At 39.5% G+C, this 5,561-nt stretch overlaps 1 pseudogene; it reads right to left on the reverse strand.

Moving 5' to 3' along the window:
- Window positions 1-416: 416 nt before the first annotated feature.
- LOC140285630 (U2 spliceosomal RNA) lies at window positions 417-593 on the reverse strand (annotated as a pseudogene).
- Window positions 594-5,561: the final 4,968 nt, after the last annotated feature.

Consider the following 5,561-nt stretch of genomic DNA (forward strand, 5'->3'; position numbering starts at 1 on the left):
ACCTTACCCGCTTTTGGCAAACTATGGCCTTCTTGCAGCCAAAAACCTCTGATCTCGCTTTTGATGATGTAAGGTTGGGCATTCAGACCTTGCTTCACCTGCTTTTCACCAAATATAGTCGGACATTCACACCTTCTTGCAGCCGAACACTTCCGCTCCACCTTTTAGTTTTCTATGGGGCATTCACACCTTTATTTTCACCGCATTTTATAAAAACACAACAGGAACACCGTATTGAGGCTTTGTTCTGACCGCTCATTCGGTGTCGCGTTTCTTTCAAGCATTTCTCCTGGTTAGCCCGCACTCGGCTCGCTCCCAGAGCCGTGTTAAAGTCTACTTCGCATTCACTCTCTTTTCTCAGCAGACTAAAAGAAACTTCCATCCTGCACCGCTGTTAGCTTTTTCACAAGAGCAGAGGAGAGCGCACCGTTCCCAGCGGCACTGCAGTACCGGGTCGATGCTTGGAGTGAACGGAGCAAGCTCCTTTTTCAACTCCTATTGATAAAAATCCATTTAATATGTAGTCCTTGCATAGACATATCACATATTAAACTGATAAGTACAGATGGATTATGTGCAATTAGTAAAGAGAGTAGAGGACGATCTCTCTCGTTGGAAGTCCTTACCTATATCACTTATGGGGAGAGTTACAACCATTAAAATGATGATACTACCAAAAGTTAACTATTTGTTCTCAATGATCCCCATAAAACCATCTGCTACTTGGTTTAAGTCACTAGATTCATGCATCTCCAAATTTCTGTGGAAAAACAAACCACCACGTATTAGTTTAAAAACCCTACAGAAGACCAAGGACAGTGGTGGATTAGATTTACCTCATTTTCAGCACTATTCCTTAGCCAATAGGTTACAATATATATCAAAATGGTTTAAACCTTGTTGTTGTCACAGTTCCCAGAGACGTTGTAATCGTTGAGGATTCTATATTCAACCCCTCATTAGAGGCACGTGTTGCAGATTGATGACACTGAATCTTCTTCTCTGTTCATTGCTGGCATCATTCCCAGCATCGTAAGTGTTCGTGGCATTGTTAGCCTCTTCTTCTGGATCTTGATATCGAGCATCCTTTTGTATTTCTGGTTTGTAAGTCCTCTCTCTTCGTTCACCGGAGTCTTCGTCTCTTTGTCCTTGAGTTTGGTGATTTTTTCTTCTTTTGATGCCTTGACACAGTGTGACAGGTGATACCACATGGGAGATCCTTTAACTTGGACTGCTGTCCCTGTGCTGCGAAATGGCTGTGCTGCTCAAATGGTCTCTCCTTCATCATATACACAGTTATTTATACATCACCTTCCACCACGTTGTCCCTTTTTGTTTCTCTCTTTGTTCTTAAAATGCTGTTATAAATGTCTAAACCAATCCATTAAACTAGATCATTTTGGCAGTAAAGCGATCTACAATGTGCTTGGTCGCAAAGCTGCTCATCTGTGGTAAACAGCTCTTCAGAAAGGCATTCTTCAATTGATTTCACTCATTTTATGTAATAATTTTGTGATTTCCTACAAAACTACACTTCTTCTCCCATCTGTCTGAGTATTTAATATTGTCTGGGTCCCGTTAAAACATGTATTTTTCCCATCTAATTCCTTGTTTGCTTTAAAACAAGTATTCCCCATTTTATATCCCTTCAGTAGCCAACCAGTTTGTATGGAGTACACTGGAGCAACTTGACTGATCAGTAAAACACTGCTTTTGTTGTCACCGCAAGGCTTCCCCCGTCGGTTGTTTCACTGAGACACTACTGAGTAACTACAACTCAACACAGTTTATACACATAACATTCATATACATACTAACAAACAAACAAACAATAATTTATCGCAATTTTCTCATCTCTGTTTGAACGTACACCCAGGTAAATATTCCTGTAGTCTTCTCATACCGACTATGGACCCATTCATTGTTTAACTTCACTGTTTTGCAAATCCTAATTGAATATTACACATTGACATTGAACTTTACTGGATAAGCAGGTCTTCATTGCATTCAGCAGCCTATATGTGAGCATTTATGTGTAAGCTGTTCTTCTTTGCATTTATCAGCAGCAAGCAATTCTTCACTGCACATGCATATGTAAATAGTAAAACAATTCCAATGTGTTAGCGAAACCTTCTATATCACAGTGGTTTCTAAGGTCTATTTTAAGTTCTTTGCCATCAGTGAGATGACATTGTTTACAAAGTGTGTCAAATTATCACTGAAGATCTTTTCAGGAATTTCAAATCTAGAAATGAGTTATTTTACGCGTGATTTTGCTACTGAGAGTGCATCTGCTTGTGCACATGGAAATATTTCAGACCATTTGGTAAAAACCTCTGTTGTCACTGAGCAGAATCGTTTCCCTTAACATTAATTTAGTTCAATGAAATCTACAAAATAATGAAATAATGAAATCCAAACAAATATGTTGAAAAAGATACACTGGCTTAGGGAATTATCTTCGTTTTGGTCTTAGATTGCCCTGTGGAATGTATTTTGCACATATTTGACCTGCTAGACAAAACTTTATTCATTTATTTATTCTAAAAAAATGTTTTTAATAATTAGTAAAACCATATGCTGTAAAAACCTGGTTCATTATTGCTTCCATCCCTCCTGTTGAGACATGACATGGTCCGTGGCTCAATACTGCAGCATATTTAAACAAATTCTTTGGCAGTATGGTTTTCCTTCCGGTCATTCATACGAGTCTATTGTAGATGGCAATTGAATAACATCTAATAATGCTAAAATATTTGTAGTTTATACATTTAGCTGTGGATGTCAACATACCTGTTTTTCCAATGCTGTGTTAACACATGTACAGTTGAGAAGGCATACTGACTGTCAGTGTAAACGTTAACAACCTTTTTGTTATTTGATTTACAAGCTTCAGTTAAAGCTACCAATTCGACTGCTTGAACAGAGTAATTTTTTGGTAGTGGTTGTTTTAAGAAAACTTCAGTTTCTGTTACTACTGCAAATCCTGTAGCATTTGTGCCATCAGGGTTTTTTTCCTTGATCTGTTGAATAAATATAGTTATTTCTGCATTTTCATAACGTATATCAGTTAAGTCTGGCCTGGGTAAAACACTGATGGTTATTTCTGGCTTTCCATCTGTGGGGTAGGTAGCAGTGTGGATGGATTAAGTGTAGCACATCTCTCGACAACAAGGTGTGGCTGTGAAAGAAGAACTGTTATGTAGGAGAGATGTCTGGTAAAGATATTTTGTTAAGTAACCATATCACAGCCACTGCATGAGGTACCTTAAGTGTTAATGGGTGAAATAACACCATTATTGTTGATGCCTGCACTGCCAATGGCTTCTGGCCATTGATTCAAAAGTACGATCTCGTCCCTTTTTCCCCCTTTCAGTGGACACTGGCCCCTAATTACTGCAATTCAGCAGGGGGTCTTTCATTAGGAGTACTGGACTCCCCCGTGCACGGTTTCAGCTCCGACCCTGGACAGCGGAAAAAACGTTGAGATCTGGTTTGAGGACCCAATTGTTGAGAAAAGTCTCTCAATGAGACTCAGAGTTGCTGGAGTCAGTTAATGCAAAGGTTTAATCTTGCAGCAAGTTCAAGAATGTGTGTGTGTATGGGTGTATGTGTGCGAACGTGTGTGAGTTTGTGTGTGTGAGAGTTTAAAGAACGTGTTATCCACAGGCAGGCCTTAACTAGTATGGCACGGGTCCAGCCTGTCTCATCTTTTTTGGAAGGTCCAGCGCTCGGCCGTAACCCTTCTGTCTGTTTGGACTCTCACATACATTCGGTTAATCATAGAAAAACGAGAACAAAACTTTTTAGCCCCTTAAATTCATAAAACAGACATGGTGCAGTTATTTCCATTCTAGAAAATAAGAGTAATCACCACCATTCCTATAAATTCTGGATATTCTAACAATCTGAATCTTTTTTAAATGTTCGATGAAGCCCTTTGCTGTTCTGTTTAGAGACTCAGCTGATCATAAACCAAGTTTTGCTCTTGAACCAAGCTTCTAAACTCTTCACCTTTTTCATTTCTCAGTTAGTATTCACTTTAAAACTGATTAAAAGAAAAATTAAATGAATGCCTATCAACAAATGTGGGATCTAAACTCTAGTGCTTCCTCTAAAATAATTTCCTTTCTCAATTCAGAAATGTGTGTGTGTAAGTCACAACACCCGTGACACCAAAACGGCTTTCTTTTCTCTCTTTTCTCTACACTCTGCACTGTGAGCACACACAACAAATCAGAAAGGCTTTTTTTCTCTCTTTTCTACATTATGGACTGTGGGGACACAAAACCGCTCTCTCTTTTTTTTTTTTTTGATTGTGTGCCAGGGCGTTGTCTCACGTATTAGATTATGCTTAAGATACGAATGAGTTTATCAGTCACATCAGAATCCATACATACTGATCCTCCCGTAATAAAATGGTCGGATCTTATCAAACACACTTTGTTTCTTGTGACAAGTCAGCGAAACAGCGTATACACGTCAAGACACTGAATCAAGTTTGCCACAAGAACTCATAAGTTTGGCAGTATTGCTCTGCCGTCAGCAATCATACACCCATTTTATTTTTATGAGACATGTGCAGGCACCTGTTCATCTACTGTTCTATCACTATGAATTAGTTTATCTATTATCAATAAGGATACTTCTACAACTACTATCAAAGTATGTCCGGACTTCTTATGTTGTCAGTTGCTATATATCAATAAGTGGGTTGCTACTGAAAAGCATTAAGCATGTCACACAGCCCAAACATATAACATTTCAGGACACACCACACAGTTAACAACCACAGTGAAGCGTGTCAAAGCCCAAACATGTAACATTCAACAGGACACTTACACAACACATTCAAATCAAACAGTCAGACAACATACAAGAACCTATACCCCAGCCGGCATTGCTCCCTGCCTATTTTCCTACAACTCACTATGTGTGCGCACACCTTTATTCACAAACTCTTCAACTTATACTCTTTTACCGAAGCTGCTACAGCTCGATTGGCCAAATACCCTTAGATCCTATTTCGGTGAATTTGACATCTGCCTTGCATGTAACAGATTAGCGGTTTAGCAGTTTTAATTTAGTTTGAGTGAAGGAATTCATTTTATAGCAAAATCCGAAATCGTGAAGAACTCATGGAAGTAAGCTTATTCTCGGATTCCTGAATCTTTAGATTTGCTCTTTGTTTTACTGCAAAGTACAACGTTGAGCAGCACTAATGAGTTGTTTCTATTTTTGGCAGGCTTTACCTTTGCGGATGAAGCCCTTTCTGTCTGTGCAAAAGAAATCTTGTTACTGTGCAGAGTGACTTCTCTGAGTAGAGTCGCCTTACTTGTTGCGACTGTGCCAATGTTCGAAGCTGGAGTGCAAAGTTGTTGCTTGAATGGTGCTCGCTGGAGCGTGCGGTAGTGTAAAGTTATACCATTTAAAAGGGCTGAAGAGTGCTCAGTGCAGCGGGTGGGCCGAGGTGCAAAGTGACACTATGGCCATAAAAAGAACACCGCTACAAGTGCGCATTGTGCCAGGAAGGGCCCTCGGACGTGAACCAGTGGACAGTT

Source organism: Leuresthes tenuis, unplaced genomic scaffold (assembly GCF_036924035.1).
Source record: "Leuresthes tenuis unplaced genomic scaffold, fLeuTen1.0.hap1 SCAF_48, whole genome shotgun sequence".
NCBI lineage: Eukaryota > Metazoa > Chordata > Actinopteri > Atheriniformes > Atherinopsidae > Leuresthes > Leuresthes tenuis.